At 35.3% G+C, this 24491-nt stretch overlaps 1 long non-coding RNA gene across 1 annotated transcript in view; it reads left to right on the top strand.

Moving 5' to 3' along the window:
• LOC309661015 overlaps positions 1–13841 on the top strand; it is a 283293-nt gene extending 269452 nt beyond the window's left edge. Inside the window, exon 2 of the long non-coding RNA XR_014263793.1 lies at positions 1098–13841. This is a non-coding gene — a long non-coding RNA (uncharacterized lncRNA). The remainder of the gene's footprint in view (positions 1–1097) is intronic.
• The last annotated feature ends 10650 nt before the right edge of the window (positions 13842–24491 follow it).

Below are 24491 nucleotides of genomic sequence, written 5' to 3'. Positions count from 1 at the left end.
GTTACACATGTCAGAATGGGTAAGAATAGAATACTAGCACAGCAAAATCCCTTCTTAAGCTGCACAAAACAAAGCTAAATTCTACCTCCCCTTTTAAGATGATTTAGACAAGCTGACGTGGCATTGAGAGAAGCTGCGTACATTTTCTCTAGCACAGCAGCAATGGGAAGACAATCTCCTCCTCTAATCTGACGATAACAATTTATTATCATAAATCAAGAACTGCCTTAGGAAGCAGCTGGAAATGTTGAATAATTACTGAGAGAACGAATGCTTTAGCATCAACTGAGCCAAAACTCAAATATCCATTATGAGATAGATGTATATAAGTTTCCAGGTAGATACAATCTGATATAATTCTCTAACACGTTTTTAGTTTTGGGAGAGTTCCTTGCCTCTCTTAACCTCAATTTCCTCATGAAAATGAGGATAATAATGTCTGCCTCATTGGTTTATTGTGTAAGTTCAGTTAGGTAGGAAACATAAGCACTTAGCACATAATTGGCACACAGTAGCTCAGCAATAATTGGTTGATATGCTATATAGGTATTTTTTAACGGTTTCCCAGTCAAGCATGCTAATCTCATTAAAAAATGGTCCTTGATTTTCTTCCCCCTTTGGTCTTAGCTGTATGAAAAGGGTGGAGAGGAGAGTGCAGTAAGGAAGGAATCAGAGCATGTGGCATAAGGGTGGAAGAATAATGGGGAGCCCAGAATGACTTTTCTACATTCAAGATCTGACCAAATGGGCGTGAAAAAGTGAATGTCTTCCTTTAAGAAAGTGACTATAGAATGAGGAACGTTTTAAATAACTAATTTTCCAGGATTTAAGCCAACAGACTATATGAAGGGCTTGCTGTACTTGAAATGTGTCAATTTCTGTGAGTTATAAGCACAGAGAATAGAGAATCAGCTCTATTTGGCTAACAAGTATCTTCTAGAATTTGTAATGAAGATTAAATTAGATAATATGTAATGGTTCTATATAACTAGTTTCCAAAGATGGTGCCCCAATGAACCATTCCGCCTGTTAGTCATGCCCTCATGTAGTCCCCTCCCCTTGATGGTAAGCTGACTGTGACTCACTCTTGACAACAGAATGCAGAGAAGGTGATTCTCTGGTCATTATGAGCAGAGGTTAGGTCAGAAGAAGCCTTGCAGCTTCAGACTTAGCCTCTTGGAACACTCACTCTTGGAATTCTTCCTCTCAGAAAACTAAACCACTGCAATGAAGCCCAAGCCAAATGAAGAGGCCAATGAAGGTACTCAAGTTGAAATCCCCAGCTGAGTTTTAAGCCAATAGCCAGCATAAACCACCAGTCTTGTGAATGAGCAATCTTGGAAGCCCAACACAGCTGAGCATTATTTTGACTGCAGCTCCAACCGGCATTCGACTGTAACTGCGTGAGATGTATCAAGTAAGAACTGCCCAGCTGAGCCCCAAACAAGTCAGAGAACCATGTACAATAATAATAAATTACTGTTTAAGCATCCTGAGTTTTGGGGTCTTTTTTTTTAATGCAGCAAAAGATAACAGGAACAGATGCCTATCAAAGCTCTTGACATAGAGTATAGGTATAAATAAAATAAGTTTGGTTGGTTCAAGCAGAGATTTATTAGAGTTTTTAATTTTGAATCAAATGCTATCCAATGATGTCAAAAGCTTGGTATCGATTAGTGATATAGTATTACAGCAATCCAAGATGAATAATGCATTTTAACTTCTCTAAAATTAAGATGCATCTTATAATCAATGAGATTGTATAATTGACATCGTTTTTGTTTTTTTTTTCTTTCTTAGAAATACTGAAAAATGCACCGTATAGTTGATGGCATCTTACATACAAAATACCATATATTGGATCAATAGCCTAAAAGATTCCCATTTGGGTCAACATCCTCAGAATTTCCTGGAGAGTCATTTTTAGTAAGTTTCTTGGTCTGTGTTAAATCAGCAGAGTATCTTGGAGCAGGATCCGGGCATTTGCATCTAAAGAAGCTTTCCAGGTGATCCTTTTGTGTAACAATACCTGAATAACATGGATCCAGGTAGCAAAATCTTTGTACTAGTTTAGAAAACTAGCTGACCAGACCCCAACTATTTTAGCTCCCCAATGATATATGCACATTAAGTTAATTGGCAATTGACTTTTGACATTTGTAAGGTAGTGAATTGAGTGATTCAGTGAAGAGACATAAAAATACTCCTACAGTTTCTTTTGAAAACTCCATAAAGTATAATTCCTATTATATTGCTCAATGAGATACTCATTTTAGCAATTATAATAATGACCTCCTTCTTCTTACTACATAGTTTTTATCTGTTATTGTTGTTTTAGTTATTCAGTTGTCTTTATGACATCAATTCTAAGCTATCTCAAATATGTATGTTGCATTAAGTTTCAACATTGCCTTCAATTTTAAAAGATTTAGATAATTATAATTACCAATGTCATATTTTAATTAATTACATTCCCTGGAGAGAATGTGAAAATAATTCTTAAATTGAGATAAACAATACTCTAAAATTTGGTATAAAACTGCACAAATATGATTTCTCAGTATTTAAATTTTTCTTTCATGTTTGAATTGCACAGGGAAGCATACTTGTTTTGCAAACATGAAACAGTTTACCTCCAGCCATATTTGCCTATCGCTTAGCTCTTTAACTCTCCCTAGAAATGCAAAAATTGTTGAGTCAATTGTGAAATTAAATTTGACATTTCACACCCTGATAGTCATGTAGCTAGTTATCTGTGGCTTCTTTTTGTACTCTAAAGTGCAGCTTGGAGGCAAATTCACTATGAAGATGCCATAGCCTTCAGCAAATTTGGTAGTCAAAACTTCCATTTGGTTGAATTATTAAAACCACTGAAATAGCTTTATAGAATTGCAGTCATCTCTTTCCATTTCATGCAAAATTTGTTTTCCAAAATTTTATTTTTGGGATGGTTTGCTTAAATTCTAACTTTGAGAACATGGGGACAAAAATATTTGTTAATAAAATTGTCAAGTGAATGCTGCTTCATATGGTGGCAGAAAAGGAGAGCAGATTGCATAACAATCAGCTCTACCTTGTGGCACTGTACACAGAACTGCATTTTGTATAGCAATTCAAATTCAATAGTTATTCAACAAATGTTTATTCAGTAAGCTCTGTAACTAGAATAAAATTCTCTATAGGTATGAATATGCTGCAATAGATAGAATCCGCTCATGGTAATATTTTAGAAGTTGAATTTGCAATTTTATTTTTAATTGGAACCACTTTCAATAAGAAACAAAGGAAGAAAGTTCACATTAGAAAAACAGATATATCCAGGGATCAAAGTTCATTTGAACTACACACTAAAGTATACCCAGAATATTTGTGATATTTGTACAAGAATTAACATGTTATTTATTACAAATATCCACTGTCTTTTTCTGACTGTGAATTTGAATGCTACCGTTCTTCCAAAAGCTATTATTTTTAAGCAGTAGATGACAGTTGAAATTCTCCTATTCATCTGACTTGAGGTAAAATAAACTTTTTTTTGCATTATTTCACATTGCATGCAAGATTATCTACTAAACTAATGCCATTCCAAATCAAAGGAATTTCCTTTGATGATGACCAACATTAACTGCTAACTATTTGAACTGTCATAGCCCAAGGAAAATATATCTCCAGGATTACTGAGCCAGGGCAATAAAAATGCTCCATAAAATTGGGATAAGTGACTAACAATATCTGATAAAAGAGCATTTCAATCCTTTGAATCATAAAATAGCAACAGGACAACTGTTGGAACAACTAAGTAACTCTTCCCATCATAAAACAATATGTTCATCAATTATATTCTGCATTTCTGCAGTTTTATTATTTTTCCTTCCTCTGGTAGAAGAAGTGGATGCACTACTGGTAGTAAAGGTAGTGGTTGTACTGACAGTTATAATAACAGTAGTCAGAACTACCACTTACTGAGCATTTACTATATCCTCAGCATTAGCTTAAGTGCATTATTCCATCTAAGAGGTTATGAAAATTGCTTAAATTTCTGTAGCTATTAAATGAGAGAGAGAGGGGGGTGATGAACTCACAGTTTGACTCTGAAATTTTCACCTTTACCAAAATAAGCCCTATGCAAGTATTATGGCTTTGTCTATAAACTTAGTTTTAAGAAACTTCACCAAAAAGACCATGAGTTTTATGAAAATTTAATATATTCTGTCTTACACAGAATGTTTATGATATATAATTATTTTGTCAATAATTTTAAGTGATCCATAGCTGTGTATGATAGTATTCCCCCCATTTTACCCAATATTTTTAGTGTTCAGTTCTCAGTATTGTCAGGCCACTGCAGGAATTATAGGCCTAGATGAAAACTAAAGGGCAGAGCCCACTGAACTAGGAAGAGAATGAGACACAGTCAAGTGAAGGAGGAATACAGGTGTCAGAATCAGGTTTCCAAGAAAGAGACTACTTCATCTAGGGAAATAGTCTGAAATGTAAGTATTCACATTTTAGGACCTCAGATTCTCAGCCAATTTACCAGACAAACTTTACAGATATCTGTAAATAGCAGCTGTCTCAATTTGACCAAAGTAAATAAATCACAGTAAATAACCAAAGTAAATAAACCAAAGCAGATAAATGTGGTCCACAAATATGTTTACCTACCAAGGATCTAACACCTGATCAATAGTAGAAGAGGCCAAACAAAACCCAAAAAAAGCGTCAGGTAAAGCAGAGAATAAAGAGTATAACTTTCTGCAAATGCTTGACTGACTCACAAGATAATGTATATTTTCAATTCAAAAAACATGATTCAGTAAGATGTGTCCAAACAATCTAAATTATTGAAGAGAACTGCGAAGTCTGCATATGAAAAGGTGCACATGAACCTTAAAAATGCTTTTGTTGCATAATTCAGAATAGTCATAAATGTCAGGTTACTGCTAGTGGTACTGTTCTTAAGAGTAGTATTTGTAAAATAATATTTGCCAAAGTTCATGTGACTCTTCCTCTGAAAACCGTAGGCAAACTTCCTTCTACACAAAGTTATGTTCCCTTAATGAAATACTGTAACTGATACTAGTATAACTACTATTCTTGCTGTTCTTACATAATAGGCTTGAATTAGTATATGTCTAGGATGTCTTTAAATACATATTTCATATTTTTATGACCAATATGATTGTCTCATAAGGAAATTAATTACTTTAATTGTTTGACAAACTACTGAAAGTCACTCCAACTGTTCATGGAGTATCCCATTAAACATTCAAAAACATCATTTGTTCAAAGTATTTTAATTTTCTTTTCCTATTGAAAAATGCTTCGGGTACATTTAATACATTATACAATCCTCATCCTACTATTCATGGACAAAATAATTTTACTAACTCATAGATTATCTCTGCTATTATTATTTTGTAGTTTATATTGAAATTAAGAAATTTCAGAAAATATATTCAAGACAAGCATATACTTAACATAATCTGTTTTTAAAAATAAAAATGAGGAATAAAAATCCTGCACGATGAAGTGAATGTATATTGTTGGAAGGAAAGGTAATGTGAAATAATATATAATAATTGAATGGGTGGGTTCAAATAAGCAGAAAATAGTGGTGCCAGATGCAAATGTTCATTAAGAAAGGATATGCTGAAAAAGAGACTAAATTATATAATTTGCAAACACTAGTACTTTTAACACGCATGAAATTTGAGTGCATTTAAAGTGATATTATATAGGACATTAATGTTGTGAATTTTGTTTTGTTTTTTATTTTTATAGGAGTATAGTTGCTTTACAATGTTGTGTTAGATTCTACTGTACAGCAAAGTGAATCAGCTATATGCATACATATATCCCCTCTTTTTTGGATTTCCTTCCCATTTAGGTCATCACAGAGCACTGAGTAGAGTTCCCTGTGCTTTACAGTAGGTTCTCATTAGTTATCTATTTTATATATAGTGTCAATAGTGTATATATGTCGATCCCCATCTCCCAATTCATCCCACCCACCCCTTCACCCTTGGTATCTGAAATTTCTGAATTCTAATATAAACTACAAAATATGGTTTCCTTTGCTGTGCAAAAGCTTTTAAGTTTAATTAGGTCCCATTTGTCTTGGTTTTTATAAAAATCAAACTTTCAATAAAATTTTTAGATAACTGTAAATTCCCATGCAGTTGTAAGAAATAACACTAAGAGATCCCATTTACCTTTACCTATTTCCCCCCAAAGGTAACATCTTGCAAAACTACAGTACAATATCATAACTGGGATATTGACATGGAAATAGTCAAGATACAGAGCATTTGTGTCACCACAAGGATCTTTCATGTTGCCCTTTCATAGTCACACCCACATCACTCTCACCAGTCACCTCCCTTCCCTGTCTTCTTAACTCCTGGAAACTACTAATCTGTTCTCCATTTCTATAATTTTGTCATTCCTCAGTGTTATACAAAAATAATCATTCTGTATATATATCTTGGGGATTGGCTTATTTCACTCAGCAAAACTCTCTGAAGTTCACCGAAATTATTATATTTTATCAATGTTCTTTTATGTTTATTACTGAGTAATATTCCAAGTATGGATGTATCACAGTCTAATTAACTATTCACCTATTGGAGGACATTTGCATTGTTTCCACTTTGGGGCTATTATGAATAAATGTACTATAAGCATTTGTGCAGAGGTTTTTGTGGGACCATAAGTTTTCATATTTCTGGGATAAATGCCCAGGAGCACAATTGCTGGGTTACATGGAAGTTGCATAGTTAGTTTTTAAAGAAACTGCCTAGCTGGTTTCCAGAATGGCTGTTCCATTTTATATTCTCACCAGTAATGTTGAATGATGACTCAGTTTCTCCACAACCTCACCACTATTTGATGTTATCATCATTTTTTAAATGATTTTAATATGTATATAGTCATAGATTATTGTGGTTTTATTTTATTTTATATTTTCCAAGATATTTCTATGTTCTATTAAAGTGAGTTCTAATTTATCATTATTTTTTATTTGAGTATAATTGCTTTAAAATGTTGTGTTATTTTCTGCTATACAACAAAGAGAATCACCTGCATGTGTGTATATATCCCCTCCTCTTGGACCTCCCTCCCACCCCTCCGCGTACCACCAATCTAGGTCATCACAGAGCACCCAGCTGAGCTCCCTGTTCTATACCACAGGTTCCCACTAGCTATCTGTTTTACACAGGGTAGTGTATTTATGTCAAACCTAATCTGCCAGTTCATCCCACCCTCCCCTTCCCCCACTGTGTCCACATGTCCATTCTCTACATCTGCGTCTCTGTTCCTGCTCTGGTACTTGGTTCATTTTTACCATTTTTTCTAGATTCCACATACATGCACTAATATACAATATTTGTCTTTTCTCTTTCTGGCTTACTTCACTCTGTATGGCAGCCTCTAGGTCCATCCACATCTCTACAAATGACCCAATTTTGTTCCTTTTTATGGCTGAGTAATATTCCATTGTATATATGTACTACATCTTCTTTATCCATTCATCTGTTGATGGACATTTAGGTTGCTTCCATGTCCTGGCTATTGTAAATAGTGCTGCAATGAACATTGGGGTGCATGTGTCTTTTTGAATTATGGTTTTCTCAGGGTATAGGCCCAGTAGTGGGATTGCTGGATCATATGGTAATTCTCTTTTTAGTTTTTTAAGGAACCTCCATACTGTTCTCCACAGTGGCTGTATCACTTTACATTCCCACCAACAGTGCAACAGGGTTCCCTTTTCTCCACACCCTCTCCAGCATTTATTGTTTGTAGATTTTTTTCATGATGGCCATTCTGACTGGTGTGAGGTGATACCTCATTGTCGTTTTGATTTGCATTTCTCTAATAATTAGTGATGTTGAGCATTTTTCATGTGCCTCTTGGCCATCTGTATGTGTTTTTTGGTGAAATGTCTGTTTAGGTCTTCCACCCATTTTTTATTTGGGTTTGTTTTTTTGATATTGAGCTCCATGGGCTGTTTGTATATTTTAGAGATTAATCCTTTGTCTGTTGTTTCATTTGCAAATATTTTCTCCCATTCAGAGGGTTGTCTTTTCTTCTCGTTTACAGTTTCCTTTGCTGTGCAAAAGCTTTTAAGTTTCATTAGGTCTCATTTGTTTATTTTTGTTTTTATTTTCATTACTCTAGGAGGTGGGTCAAGAAAGATCTTGCTGTGGTTTATGTCAAAGAGTGTTTTTCCTATGTTTTCCTCTAAGAGTTTTATAGTGTCCAGTCTTACATTTAGGTCTTTAATCCATTTTGAGTTTATTTTTTGCATATGGTGTCAGGTAGTGTTCTGATTTCATTCTTTTACATGTGGCTGTCCAGTTTTCCCAGCACCACTTATTAAGAGGCTGTCTTTTCTCCATTGTATATTCTTGTCTCCTTTGTCATAGATTGGGTGACCATAGGTGAGTGGGTTTATCTCTGGGCTTTCTATCCTGTACCATTGATCTATATTTTTGTGCCAGTACCATATACTGTCTTGATTACTGTGTGCCAGTACCATACTGTCTTGATTACTGTAGCTTTGTAGTATAGTCTCACTGTGGTTCTAAACTGCATTTCCCTAGTAGCTAATGATGTTTAACATCTTTTCTCGTGTTAATTTGAAATCTGTATGACCTCTTCAGTGAAATGTTTACATCTTTGCCCATTTTCTAATTGGGTTAATTTTTAACTGTTGAGTTTTGAGGGTACTTTATGTATTCTAGATACCAGCCCTTTGTTTAATATGTGGCTTGCAAATACTTTCTCATGATATATAGCTTACCTTTTCATGCTCATAACATGGTCTCTTGTAGAGAAAAAGGTTTAAAAATTTTTAAGTCCAATTTACTATTTTTTTTCCTTTTATAGATCATGTTTATTGATAGCAAGGGCCTAGCCCTAGATCCAAAGGATTTGACTCCTTTTTTTTTAATGTTGCATAGCTTCACATTTTATATTTTAAGTTCATGACCCATTTTAAGGTAATTTTTTTTGTATAAGATATAAAATTTAGTTCAAGTTAATTTTTTCACCTATAACTGTCCTCTTGCTTCAGCACTATGTTTTGAAAGGGATATCTTTCCTCTATTAAATTGCTTTTGTACCTTTATCAAAAAGAATGTATACTCTTCTGTTATTGGGTGGAATGTTCTATAAATGTTGATTAGAACCTGTTGGTTGATGGTGTTGTTCAGTTCTTCTATATACTTACTGTTTGTCTATATAGTTGTTCTATTAATTGTTGAGAGTGCCCAGAAAGATACGAGGATGAAACACATGCTGTCCAGGATTAGGACTCATCCGAAAGTCATTGTGCTGTTAGATATAATCATCTTAAGTCATATGTATGTTGTGGCCACTCATATAATTCATAGCATAAAATTTAAAAATATTTCTGAATTATCTAGTGTACCTAGTATATCTGTTTTATTAACATGGAATTCTATCTTTCACAATCTATACTTTACTTGTTCAATTTGTTTTCCCCCACTAGAATGTAAATACCATGAATAATCAAGAATTTTTGTGTTTTGGTCTGTTGTCACAGCCCTAACAACTAGTATGAGATTTTGCATAGAGTAGACACTTATTAAATATTTGTTAAATGGATGAACAAAATTAAGCAGATAGTTGCCTGATGTCCATAGTAGTTTATGTAATGTAACTGTAAAAAAAAAGTGGTAGTGGGTAAAAAGGTGTGATGCCCTAGCATTAAATAATTAAATAACACAGTATAATTTGTAAATTCAAAAGTATCTTGAAAAACAGTGCTATTTTCAATATTTTAAATTTAAAGTGAATATATGTGTTTACCATTAAGTTTTAGAATTATTTCTCTGAAGTCTCCTAATGGAATGTGTTAGTTACATGAAAAGAATACTAAAACTGTCTAATATTCTGAGAAGATAATTTTTTACTTCAAAATGCATTGTTTTATTTCCATTGTATCTCAGAAATAGTATTTCAAGAAAATAGCAATACTGATTTGAATAATAAAATGCCACAAAATACTTAATTACACTACCAAAGTTTAAACGATACACATTATTTGACTCATCACTTCCATTTTTAGAAATCCATCCTACTATCAAAGTTTACAGACACAATTTTACAGGGATGGCCATTATAACACTGATTATAAGGGCAAAAATAATAACCTAAATGTTTATTAAGAGAGGATTGGTTACATAAAATATTGTACACCCATGTTATGAAGTACTATTAAATACTGTTATGAAATACTAGGCAATACGTTAAAAGAAAGAGGCAAAATGATTTTCCTGTAAATATTTTTCAAGTACCTTAAGTAAAAAAGTAAGGATACAAAAGAGCATATGTATAATGAGCCCCTGTGTATTAACAAATATAAGTGTGTATGTTTAAATATGCTTGAATATCAAGAACAAATTGTGGAAAAAATTTTTTAAATTAAGTGTGTTAATAATAGTGTTTATCTCTAAAGTGGGATACTGGGTGAGAGTATACTTTTACTAATCATTTTTTTAATGTTTCAGTACTGACTAACTTTTTCCAAAGTGCCTTTATTACTCTATGATTTAAAACTAGGTTACAATAAATAAATAAAACATGCATATGCTTTGACACAGCAATTTTGTTTCTAGTAATTTATCCTAAAGAAATAATTAAGGACGTGCATAAAGATTTATGTATATAATGTTCACTGTAGCATTGTTTATTATAACAAAAATAGAAAATAGCCAATCCTGCAATATAAGTGTGGTTAAATAAATTACTCTATAACCGTTTTATGAATATCACGTATTCATTAAAATGATACTGTGGGAGTTTTCTCCTAAAGTGAGGTATCACTCTTTATTAACAAGTTTTTAAAAAGGGGGTGGTTACGAAATAGTATGTATAGTAGGCTCACATTTCGATTAAATTTATTCATTTTTTACAGGTGTCTATATGTCAAATTCTTAACCGATTGCCTCTGTTTAGTTGGTTTGTGAATGGTTTTATGTTCTTCTTTGCGCCTGTATGCAATTTTTTAAATTTCTGCAATAGTGTGCATTACTTTTAGAGACAGAAAATGTGTTACAAAAAACAATTAATGTCATATTTATAAATATGAGAAATTTTCCTGCATGAGAAGATAAAAGGCTAACAAGTTTTAGTATAAAGTTTACAAATACTATGCCGCTGGTCCAGATTTTTATTAGTAACACCAAAAAGGGTAATTTACTATCCTGAAACAGAGGAAGAAGAAATCAAATCAAAAATCTGTCAAGATAAAGTTGAATAAAATCAGGCTCAATGGGGAAAGACTGAGGAACCAAGTCTGAATGAAACAACTACTTTTAAAATATGTAACAATGATTTAGTAAAAATTAATTTTACTTTTATTATTGTACAATAAAAATTTTTAACAATTACCATTTGCCAAATGCTGGCTCTATGATTTTTATGTAATCCTTACAACAGTCCTATAAAATCGACCTTAATATCCACTTTTGGGGATATTCTGCAGATACTGAATTGGGATATCACAGAGGGTTTAAAAATTGCTCAAATATATGCAGCTAATAAACAGTAGAGCTGGAATACAGATTTCTATGAATCCAAATTCAACATACCTTCTTTTAGTTACCTAGCCTGTGATGGTATTTTACTACTTATATTAAATAAACATAATGTCCAGATATGCTCTGGACATTGGGACATTTGAAGGAATAAATACAGGTAGTGGATACGTGCTAAGGGAAACTGGGATTATAAGCCCAGGACAATTATGGAAGAAAATAGAAATAGAGGAAAAATTTCATTTTAGTAGTGAGAGGAGTTTAGGCAAAACTTCTAGTAAAGAGTGACTACAGAATAGTTTTGAGTTAGAACGGTAATCAAGGACTTGTCTGGGGCAAATCAATTATTTACCAATTTCAGCCCTTTCTCACTCACAGGAGAGCAATAGTGAGGAGAATAGAAAAGGTATGCCATGGAGAGCCTCTGTTTCTCAGCTCACTGGAATTTGGTGAACACCCAGAAAGAATCCAGTGATACAGCATGAGTGGCACCTTGACAGAGGCAGCAATGAGTTGATGAAGGGTACAGGATCGGAATTAGCACTGGTGCTGGTGCGGCAGTACAGAGGAAATATCTGGGCTGGTCAATAAGGCAGGAAAACCACTGGAAGAGGCTCACTGATTGTATGAATGGCTGTCTATGACAGCACACTAGGAAAAAAGGCCAGAGCAGTTCAACCAATCATCATAAGCAGAGCAAAACAGGGAAACAGAGTAGCCTAGAGGATGGGTTCGCTCACTAAATCTTAAAGTAAATTCCCTCCCCCTCAAAGAGGAATTAAAACTATGAGATTTGTGATAGAACTGTCCAAAGGCCCCTACAGCAGCTTGGAAAATGTGAGAACATGAACTAATATCTTTTCTCTGTAAGGAAATAAAACACCATAGACTTTTATTACTTTGTAATACGTAAATAAATTAAAGATATGAGCATATTATTGTAATCAAATGATCTCTGTCCCATCGTTGTTTGACTAACCTGTGTGCACGAATATGCTTAGTAATGTTGAAATTCCATAACTTTGTATCCTTTTAGAATTGTCTGTGGATGTTTTCTCCCTATTAACTGTGACTATATGAAATCATTGGTCAAAACAAATGTCAAACATCTCTCCTCTTTTTACCAGCGCAATTATTCAGTTCCTAAAATTGACCAAGAGGCTCCTTTAATTTCTCTCTTTTGCTCCTCTGTTCTTTCCCACTACTCTCTCTTCCCTTCCCTGAGCCAGATATCCCAGAAAAATAAAAAAAGAAACATCAGGGTCCCTAGAGTTGAAAGGGAAAAAAACCACAGCGCATTAACAACGACTCTGAACTACATAACATATGTGGGAGAAAGAGAATAAAAAGTAATCATATTGTATCTGTTTTTTAACAGTGACTTTTATTTGAAAGAATGTTATTAAAATCACTCCAGCTCATTGCCATGAACTCTACTTCATAGTTCAATGGTACAATTCACTGTTATATTTTATTCAATGCCGAAAGATTTTTCAAAGTGGTCTTTTCCTTTTAATTACAACTGCAACCTGACACAAGTGGATTTTTAGAGTCATGCGGAACTCCTTACACTTCTGTTATCATAACTCACTCAGGGATATATAGTTAGATGCCCCATTTCCCCAGTGGGTGATAACTCTTCCTCCACATATATATTCTGGTGAACCCATTTAAACCCAATACTCAACATGCAGAACTGCTGAACACAGTGGAACTTTAAAAGGCATATCTGTTGCATCAAAACTCATTGTAACCTTTATAATGTTAATAAATTGCTCTGTAATCAAGGCTGACTTTCAAAATCCAGGAAGTTGCTTGACTGCTCAAGCTTGGTTAGTTTCTGGTGGTTGTTAACCCAATCAGTTGACAATAGGTACAGATATCTAGAGACTGATTCTTTTTCTTTTTCCAACAGCAGGAAGCACACATGTCTGCCAGGTTAGGTCAGGTAAAGAAAGCCTGGAGATTAAATGGGAAACCATTTAATGAAGTCTTTGTTTCCACTGAAAACCAACTCAAGAGCTCCTGTCAATGTTTTAATTCAAAATGAGAAGGGCCAGTGTACTTAAGCTATTACAGATGGCTCACTTGAGTCTCCTATGTCCATTCTATAATGAATGTAAAAAATTCTCTGTGATGGGAAAGGCTGAACAACATCTGAAAGGTTCCATTCATTCCACAAGCATATATTCATTACTTACTAGGTGCTGACCATACAGAGATGACAATGACATGATCCCAAATATACATTGTTTATTTTGGTTCAGCTTGCAATGGTTCATGTTATTTGAGGATTAAACTCTAAAAGTCGGTGAACCTGCAGAACTAATCAAATGTAAAAATAAAGTAGTAAGTTTAGCCAGGGCTTTGTAATAAAGGGACTAGAGTAGAGGAGTTGTTTCAGTAGCTATGTCTTCCTCTAAATTCACTCATTCCTTGCACTGCGTAGACATTTTTCTTTGCTGAGTCTCATCCAACAGCTGCACACATTTACTCTGGCTTCTCTCTTTTAATCAAGGATTTTTATTTTATTTATTTATTTTTGCAGGGCCTTCATTCTCTGCATCACAACTGGGTGCCAGGGCCCAGCAGGACTCTGAATTCGGATAATGTTGGTTGAGGCAATGTAGACATTTTCATGGTTTGAACTACAGCGTTCATTAAATTTTTGGCTGCTTGGATCAGGGAGGTGACACTGTCCAAAGCTGCCATGATTAGCTCTCCCTCCCAGGTCGTAGATCTCAGCTTTAACTTGACTGCAGATTTTCATTTGGTGATAGTAGAACTTCATCTGTTCCAGTAATCCAACAAATCCTGGTTGCATGATGGACCTGGACACTGGTTGGCAACCTGCCAAGAGAGGACATCCATCCTTGACGCTGATTCTGATATCATTTTAGCTGCATAGATCACATCAGTTGTATGCTTTGGTAGTCCTTTGCCCCTTGCAAAGTCTGTCATCTCCATTATGATCATACACGATTTCTTGGTCAGAACAATATCATTGCTTGTATCGTCCATATCTCAATCTCAACATACAGCTTACTCTTTAATTTCTTGAAATCAGCAACTTGCTCAGCACTTTTTTCCTTTTCTGCCTCAGGTGTTTGAGTCATCTTAGCTCAGTCAGTTTTCCCTTCGGTGTGAATGCTGAATGCTGGTGTAACTGTAGACCTCGTGATCCCCTTCCAGGTCAGACACATCCTCAGTTCCTCTGGGGTTCAAACAATCATGACTGAACATCTTATATCATGAATTGTATCAAAGATATTCTTTGGTAATTCCAAAAATTGATTATCATCAAACACATCCAAAGAGTTTTTAATTAAGACTTCCAAGGCAATACTCACTTGTATTACAAACTCAAGAACTGCAGTACTTGTAAGGATGTTAACATTTCTCATCATACTTTCAGTAAAAGACCCTGGCTCTTACCTGTGCATTTTACCTATGACAATGTGAGCAACTCTTGCTGCCCATCCTCTGATAGCACCTGCAGAATGGTCTAAATTATCAGCATCCTGGTCTCTCAAGGCTATGACACATCTTCTAGGATATGACTCTGAGATTTAACTTTTATAACTCAGGAACACCCAGATAAAAGAGATGCACATGGCAAGGTCTGGGGAAAGGGTACAGGGCTTCCATCACCTCTCCAGGTGCACCATTTTCCCCAGTTCACCATGTATTCGCCAGCCAGAAAACTCTGTTATATCTGTCTTAACACTATGAATTCCTAATCACCAGCAAGAAATACTGTATAGTTACCTTTCAGGAGCAGCAGAGACAGAGATATATATTTTGTATTCACGGGTGCAGAGATGGGATTTAAAACCTTAGGAAAGAATTAGATCACCAAGGGAACAAGTTTAGAGGAGAAAAGTCCATGGACAGAGTACTCAAGACCTAGCAAAGAAGACTGAAAACTAACAGCCATCAAGACAGAAGAAGAATTAAGAGAAACGGAAGTAAATGTTTCAAGGAGGAGAGAGTGATCAACTAGAGCAAATGCTACTGATGGATAAAATAAGATGAAGGGTGCAAATTGGCCATTGCTCTTAGCAATACAGAGGCTGCTAATCAAGCAAGAGTTCTTTTCAAATAGAAGAAATAGCAGCATATTTGTGTGCTAATGGTAGTCATCCAATAGAGAAAGAAATCTGAGGATACGATGAGCGAAGAGATAATTGTAATTCAGTAGACAAGAAAGCTGATATCTAGTGCACAAGAGTAGTACTTGGTGTTAGCTAGGAGCACAGAGGCCTCATCTGTAGTATCAAAAGAAAGGTAGGGAATATGGGCATAGGTATGGCAGGTATGTAGCTACCTTGGTGGAGGTTCTCTTCTGACGGCTTCCATTTTCTCAGTGAATTACAAGGTAAAATCTGAGGTTAAAGATAATGGAGAAAGTATTGGAAGAACTGAGGAGAAAGAAGACATGAAATACTTATTGAGGAGAGTTGGAATGGGAAGTGACTTGGGAAATACAGAATGATTACTGCAAATGTCTAAGGGCCTCCTGAGGTAAACTACTATTCATTTAAATTGAGACATGTGTGTATATATCTGTTGCGCAGGGGAAAGTACAGAGAAAGTAAAGAACTGGATTTAACCAGGGCTGTGGTTTAGCCAGGAGAGTAAAACCAAGTAAAAGAGGGACAGGGGAGTTGATGACATACACAAAGGAGTAACTATCACGGTTGACCATTAGAGTAAAGCTGAGTTAAAAGGAAAGGATACAAGAAAGGTGAGAGACAGTGAAAAACAGTTTAGAAATGGAACAATGGTTTTACTAAGAGACTTGAATTGTGGGAGATGACATACTAGAGACAGTAAGTTAAAAAAAGCAAAAAGAGGTGGTCACAGAGTGGGACAAAGAAATATTTGTTAATTTATTGAAAATCAGAGACAATAATAAAACAGTGCTTACATTTCTCTCAGCTTGTTTCTCTCTACCCCCCACCAAAGTCCTTCTTTCCCATAATATTTGCATCAGAAGTATTTTAAAATGAATAAAACAATCCTTTTTGGTGAGTCTATCGATATTTTAAGAGAATAAATTTCATTGATTGAGAGGATCCAAATGCCCAAGCTATAGCAGCCAATGCTTAGAACTACACAAACATATTAACCAAAACAACACTGAGATATCTTTTCTTACCTGTCACTCTGTGTGTATCTGAAGTCAGTAAGGCTTTTCTCTACAGATGAATTTGCGTCTTTTAATCTTATATTTAAATGGAATTTAGAAGTTCCTTTTCTATTGAATTGTCACTTAATCTAACTAATCCAGTTATTTTAACGATATATCCCTTTGCTGTGCATTACAGCTTTGAAATTAATTAGTATCCAGATTCACTGAAGTGCACCTTCTGTGTAAAGTGAATGTAAGAAGGATTAATGTACAGGCAGGGAAGATCACTTGTGGAAAATGTGGGCACTTACAAGCTTATTGCATTCAGCTATGCCAAAATTTCAGTCTAGCTAGTTCTTGATTAAAGGGCTCTTAAGTTTTAAAACTGGCCTTTCACAGTCAGACAGGGAGAATATATACAAATATATTTCCCTTTCTATGTTATTATGAATATATATATCTAAGGTTGTAGGACTTGTGTAGGAGAAGGAAGAAAATAATATAGATATAAACACTTAGATGGTCATAATAAGGCAATCTTTGAATTACGGGGCAAGAGTCACCTTCCTTTTAAATTCAGCTACCTTCAGTTATTCAAATAAGGAAAAACTGGAAATCTATGTTGCCAGGTAGTCCCTGGTCTATGCCAACCAGGTACCAACTACCTGACGATGTTCGTCAGAGTCTGAGCCATACTATGCATCAGCAGGGCCACAGTGTGTAAATTAATCCTTTCACTCACAAGTTCAATAATATTTCAGTCTCCTGCAAAAACCCAAGATCAGCCATCCCTGACAACTGGTGAGAGATACGTAGTTACTAATTACAAAGTACAACATTGCCTTTGCATTGACTAGGCTGCCTTCTCCAGTTCTCACTTAACCTCTGTCAAACAAAACTGTCTGGTCTAAGTAGTATAGAACAATAATTGGATAGGCTTAAGGACAAAAGAGATGTGTTATCCAGCTACATCATTTGGCAAGCCAGATGAACTTACACATGCGAGTCTTCTTTTACAGCTTTCTGAAGCCTCAATCTATAATAGTAAAGTCATCAGAAATAAAATACACAGATGAGAAAACGGAAAGGTTTATTGTTCCACATGCTATAAACTGTAAGACAGGTAAATGACACACTAAACACTCATATCATATTTTCAACAGCTAGTTATTGACCAACCAACATCAGTTAGAGGGTACGGAGTCTTTAAAGTAAAGTAATAAGGGGGGCAAAAACAAAAATAAGTTATATGCAAGAAGAAAATGATGCTTGCTAAATAGAAGTATTGTGGAAAATTTCCTGAAGGGAATTGAGAGGATTTAGACAAGCACCAATAGTATAAAGAAAGATGGGGAGAGAGAAAGGTGGATGGAAAGTTTGGATGCAGAAGTCTAGAGGCTGCTTGTGGGCAATGGTAATATTCACTATGGCAGTACCATAAGGTTTACTAAGAAATTAGGCAGATTGGGCTATATGTATATGTATAGACCACTGCTTCCTCAAAGTGGCATCCAAAACCTCTGGGAGTCTCTAAGATTATTCCAGGGAATCTACAAGGACAAAACAATTTTCATAATATTAAGATGTCATTTGCCTTTTTCATTTTCATTCTCTCATGAGTATATAATGGCATTTTCTAGAGGATATATAACATGTAATACCTCAACTGACCGAATGCAGAGCAGATATGAGAAACCAATTGTCTTCTATAAATCCTGACATTAAAGAAATTTGTAAAGAGACTGTGGAAAAATGAGACTGTTGTCACTATTTTTTGTTGTTTTTGGAAATAGCATTATTTTTCATAAAAATATTATCATTGTTAAACTTGTTATATGTTTATTGTTTTCATTTTTAAATGTATTCAAGCCACGTTACAATTTCTGTTTTAATTTCTAAATACAGTTAATATGAGTGCAACCTATATTAACACAATCATGTTTGGATATTCAATGATTTTTAACAGTATAAAATGGTCTCTGGACCAATTGTTTGAGTAATGCTGGTAGAGATGAAAGAATCTGGGTTTGCTCCCTAAGGACAGGGTGAGGAGGAAGTGGTGACTGGAATTAACTGAAAATGAGATGACATGATCAGAGTTTAGAGCTTTGCCATATTTATCTGCTATATTTCACTGCAAAATCTGTTTTGCAGGGCCTTCCCTGGTGGCGCAGTGGTTGAGAATCTGCCTGCCAATGCAGGGGACACGGGTTCAAGCCCTGGTCTGGGAAGATCCCACATGCCGCGCAGCAACTACACCCGTGAGCCACAACAACTGAGCATGTGCGTCTGGAGCCTGTGCTCCACGACAGTGAGAGGCCCGCGCACCGCGATGAAGAGTGGCCCCCGCTTGCCGCAACTAGAGAAAGCCCTCGCACAGAAACGAAGACCCAACACAGCCATAAATAAATAAATAAATAAAAATTTTTAAAAAAAATCTGTTTTGCAGTACTTATAAATTTGCCAGTTTAGCTTTTGTAAACAATTTTCCTTCTATGTTAAAGAACAGGCAACATTTGCATTAGGCACTTCTTGCATCCCAATTCTTGGCCCTTCTTATTTCAGCTACTGCTGTCATCACCAGCCCTGCACAGGCTTCCACTATTTTGCCTGGGACCCACCAGACTCCTTGGCTCAGGCCTGAACCATCTACATCACTCTTTCCTCCTGGGCTTCTCTGAGCTATAGCGTGGGGGGCCCACAGGGACCCACTTTGCTCTCACAATGTGCCCACCCAGAAATTTATGGCACTACCATTGAACAATGAATGACAAGGACCAATAAATAAACATTTCCACCTTTTTTGCACCTGAGTGGAAACTTCTGAAACATGTTTCATAAGGCTTCTCACGAGGTGCCAAGGGAACCTACTGGAACCTTAATAACCCATCTTTGTTTCGCTTTTCCTCCTTCCTGGCTTTTCCTCCTCTCTATTCCTCACTTACACTTCCTGGGATAATGTTTGCAAATAAAAACAACTCTTTGCTTCAGTGTCTGCTTTGGGGGAACCCCAAGCTAAGATAATATTCAACTAAATTTTCTGTCTAAAAATCCAAGTACTTTCATGTCACATGAATCCAAATCCAATCTGTTTCCTGTTACTGAAAACTAAAAAGTGCCATGGAAAGTATCTATTTGTTATATTTGTAGAGCAAGATATACAAATGTAAAATTGATCTTTGATAAATAAACACTCCTATGTATATTTCTGCTTCCATGTTTTAAATAAAGACCAAGTAATATGTTGACAATATAGTGGTTCAGCTGTAAAATGGACCCATTGGTTAAATTAAGCTTCTACTGGGTACCAGAAAAATTATAACAAAATTAAAAGAGTACTCAATGAACCAGAAAAATAAAATATTTTAAGCTTTTAAGATCCTTCTCCATAACAAGACTGAAGAATAATGGTCAAGAATCTAATTTATTTCACAGTGCCTTAGAATTTTGCACACTTTTTTTCTTCTTAGCAGAAGCATTTCTCTTATGAATTCAGTTTCATGCCACCCCATTAATACCATGTAGGGACATCTCATAGGTCATCATTAACTTCCAGAATCTCCTCTGGCAGAAAGCCCTCTTCTCAGGATTTCCACTCAAGGTTTTGGCCCCATGTGAGTATGCTGAGCATACTTAGAAGCAATCAACTCTCCCAGTTGTATTAATAAGTCAGAGACTACGACCTTCTCATTTAACACATCCTGCTTAGTAATTATTAAATAACTATGCAGGGAAGTTTGATGCCCTCTTGGTAACCTACCTCGCTCATATTGTTGGCCTTGTGGTCAAGGCTGACATAATTTTAAATATAATCACTGATTCCTCAAGAATTATTATTCCATTTACGTGTTCTACTTGTTCATTACATACAAGTCTGACTACCTATTGCTTGAAATATGCGATTTGGGGAAACATAATAGAAAATAAGCCTCAAATTTGTCCTTTCTAATTATCTGCAAATGTCAGTGTTCCTCGAAATATTCTTTCTGTTTAAGTATAGATTTTGTAGATTCTCTGGTAAATTACAAACTATCATAAGAAATCCTCAAATAACTTTCCTCTTTGAAAGCTTAGCTGACTGTATCTACGATACAAACACAGGCAGGTTTTAATACTTCTGTTCTCCTCTTTAACATATCAAGTTGTATCACATTTTTTTACATGTACTGAGTAACACATTTGTCTGTCCCTTTAAGTACTTTGGTGGCAGACCTCATGCCATACACACTTTTGCATGGTCAATGTATAGCCTGGTGCCTAACACACAGAAAATGTTAAATAAATAAACGAATGTATGAATGAATGGATGAAGAATACATCAATTGATAACTAATGAATATGTGAATGAAAGAACAAATAAACGAATAATTGAAACAAGTAGGTTCAATAGAGTACAAGGGTCAGAATTCCAGAAGCACAATGGAAAAGTCCAGACCAATTAAGGATTTTTTTTTCTCTTCTTTCAATTTTCATTTCAGAGTCTAAATTGTTTCCGATTTAGTGGAAATGGAAAAAGATTTTTCACGGAACTAATTTTTCTATATTAAAGTTCTTTCTGACTTTAATGAAATATCCTCCCTAAGCTCGTCTTTTGCCTCCTCTCTCTCTCAGAAGTGAAGCAGTGAATGTTCAACTCACAGGCTTCACGAAGATTTCACAGCTCTATTTTTAACGCTTGCAGTAGAGTCAGAGACATACGTTAAGAATTTTTTAAAGTCTTATTATCATTAATGCCAACAAACTGTTAGAGGGAAAGGATTATTCTCATCAGAATTATACTAATTACTTGCATATAATCAGGGATCTGCCATTACGGTAGCTTTGTGTGCTCTTACAACTTTTCATTCTCTGCTGGATGCCATATCTCTACCTTGTGCTTGTAGGCTTTAAACAGTGGTGTACTCTACTCTAAACGCTGAGATTCAGAGCTTTAGAAGCAGGTGTATGTAAGATAACAGGAGAATTAGAGTTTCCTGATTAAAATTGTTATGTAGACGCAGTACGAGTTTTATTCACTGATCCTTCTTTTGTTTTCTTCTTTGTTTCCTGGTAAGGTCAGTTACTTTGGGTGTTGCTGGCATGGCACGAGGTAAACCACATGACAGCTTTGGTAAATGTACTTTTCTTGTAATTGGAATTAAGAATTTGCTTTTGGCCTTTTGTCTAGAACTATTTCACTTTCTTAGAGCTTTAGAAATCATCAATCATATACATATCACTTGGATAGCCAGCTTGACAGTTTTGATGGGCCATTATTGTAGTTTAAATTTCATTTTTGGAAGATTTCATTTGGCATTTCAGACTTATTATGCTACCTTGAAAGCTGGAGTTCCATAGGGCTCTGCCTTTGATCTCAGGTTATCATTAGCTAATGACAATGAGCCACAGCGTCCCCCTTGTGTGCACGTGAACTCAAAACACTTGTGAAATTCCATTTCATTGTGGCTCTTTTTTCATTAGTAATTATATTGGGCAGTTTGAGAGCAGTCTGTACATATTACAGAAACTCTCCCAATATAATTTCATTAATTATTAAGATGAATAATAATTAGAAATTACAGTTGTGTTTGATTAAGCATAAATAATAAAGTTATGATTAAAGTGATACTTCGTTTTCATAAAAATTGAAAGGAGGAAAAGGAAATGCAGACTAGAGAGTCCCTGCTTTCATTTCTTTGCTCTTTTGCTGCCACTGAAAAGAATTTCTGTAGCTGCATTAAACCAAGACAGAGTGTGACTGTAATTAACAGTATTATAAAAAAAAGGTCATTTATAGTTTTACTTTGCTTTTAGCAAAGCTTCTATAAAGAATGTATTAAAAAAGAATGAGGCAAATGGTAATTTTAACAAGGTATTCACAAATAGCTTTTCTGTGAAAAGAATTCTGCTTTAATGTTTTGAAAATATCAAGTGGCTCACAAAAAACATACACTTAGTAATGGTATAAGGCATTGCATATATTATAAAACATATACTAATAATGTAAGTTATTATTAAGAAATAATTATTCATATGTTTATTTATAAGCCAGAAAAAGTATTCTGATTTGTGGTTATATATTCTGACATTTAGAAATAATTTTTCCTTACCTTTTCACTTATGTATCTCTGAATTCCCTCTAAATAAATAAGAACAATTGGGTTTGAACTGACAGGGTAAGAGGATGCTTTCCTGGAAATACTGATTCAATGACATATATAGCATTGTTGGTTTCTTGTGGTGGTTATCTTCTAGGTACTAGAAATCTTCTTTTATTCTCTTCGAATACCTTGAAATCACAACATGCCTCTGGTATTCCTTCCATCTATTATGTAAATAATTGTTATTTTATTCACCAGTCTATAATGATGCTTATGATTCCCTTCATAATGCCAACTGACTGCCATCAAACACTCACCAACCGCTCATTTCATGCTCAATAGACTACACTGTCTCTTTCAAGTTACCTTACACCTCAGTCAAACCTTTTCTGTGCATCGTTGGACAGATTTGCACTATCAAATTTACATCTTATTTTATTTCTTTTTTTTTTTTTTTAATTTTTATTTATTTATTTATTTATTTATGGCTGTGTTGGGTCTTCGTTTCTGTGCGAGGGCTTTCTCCAGTTGCGGCAGGCGCGGGCCACTCTTCATCGTGGTGCGCGGGCCTCTCAGTATCGCGGCCTCTCCTGTTGGGGAGCACAGGCTCCAGACGCGCAGGCTCAGTAATTGTGGCTCACGGGCCCAGTTGCTCCGCGGCACGTGGGATCTTCCCAGACCAGGGCTCGAACCCGTGTCCCCTGCATTGGCAGGCAGATTCTCAACCACTGCGCCACCAGGGAAGCCCCTTATTTTATTTCTTGATGTGTTTTCATTTTGGGTCAGGGATGTTTTTCAGAGAACAAAATAAATGACAGAGAGCTGCAGTGGGAAAACAATGCATCAGAGAATACTCTCTGCTCAGTGTCTAGAAAAGTGCTATTTGGCTGAGAGCATTTGCAGCACGACTCTAATGCTCAGTGGCCAAACGGATACCTTTTGCCTGCTGCACCACCTCTCCTGGGCTGAGAATGTGTGACAACGTTCAACACGTGCATGGGAAGTGTGTGTGTGTGTGTGTGTGTGTGTGTCTGTATACACACAAATATGTTAACAGTGTGCCATTATATGTGTATGTGTATATGTCTAAAATAATGTTTTTATTCATCTATTGTATAGAAAAATAACAAATCAGAGATGTATGAATTGAAGTTAATCTTGTTACGTGTATAATACCCAACAAGTTTATAGAGTCCAAAGGAATTGAAATGGTAAGAAAATACTATGTCTCTTTCTCGCCTTCTGTTTTCAAATACAATTATTTATGTGCTAATTAACTACTGGGGGACTATATTTGCCTTCTATTTTCTTTTGATCATGTGAACTGAGAAGGCGATTTACAGAAATATACTGATATTAAGAGAATCCCATTACAATAAAATAATGTGTGACCACGAGATTGCTTTTAAAGGATTTTATTCCCATTGTTGTCAGAATCACCTTTGTACTCAGCTTTAAGGTGTAAAAGCAGATTTAGAAAACCCAATCAATAATGTGCATTATAGAAATTATCTATAGGTGTCATAACAATGATGTACGCTTCTGTTTCAATTAACTGCAGGAGAGATAAAAATAGTTTGATTATATGCAAAATTTATTGGAATGAGAACTTCTCAACTAAGCATACAAAAGGATACTCTACTGAAAAGACTGGGTATGTTTTTTGTTTGCTCATATTAAACTCTGATGAAGACATGTCCTTCTATTTTA

This window comes from Balaenoptera physalus, assembly GCF_965194825.1.
Source record: "Balaenoptera physalus genome assembly, chromosome: 5".
In the NCBI taxonomy this organism is placed as follows: Eukaryota; Metazoa; Chordata; class Mammalia; order Artiodactyla; family Balaenopteridae; genus Balaenoptera; species Balaenoptera physalus.
The sequence above is the reverse complement of the archived record's forward strand: the minus strand, read 5'-3'. Positions and strand labels throughout refer to the sequence as shown.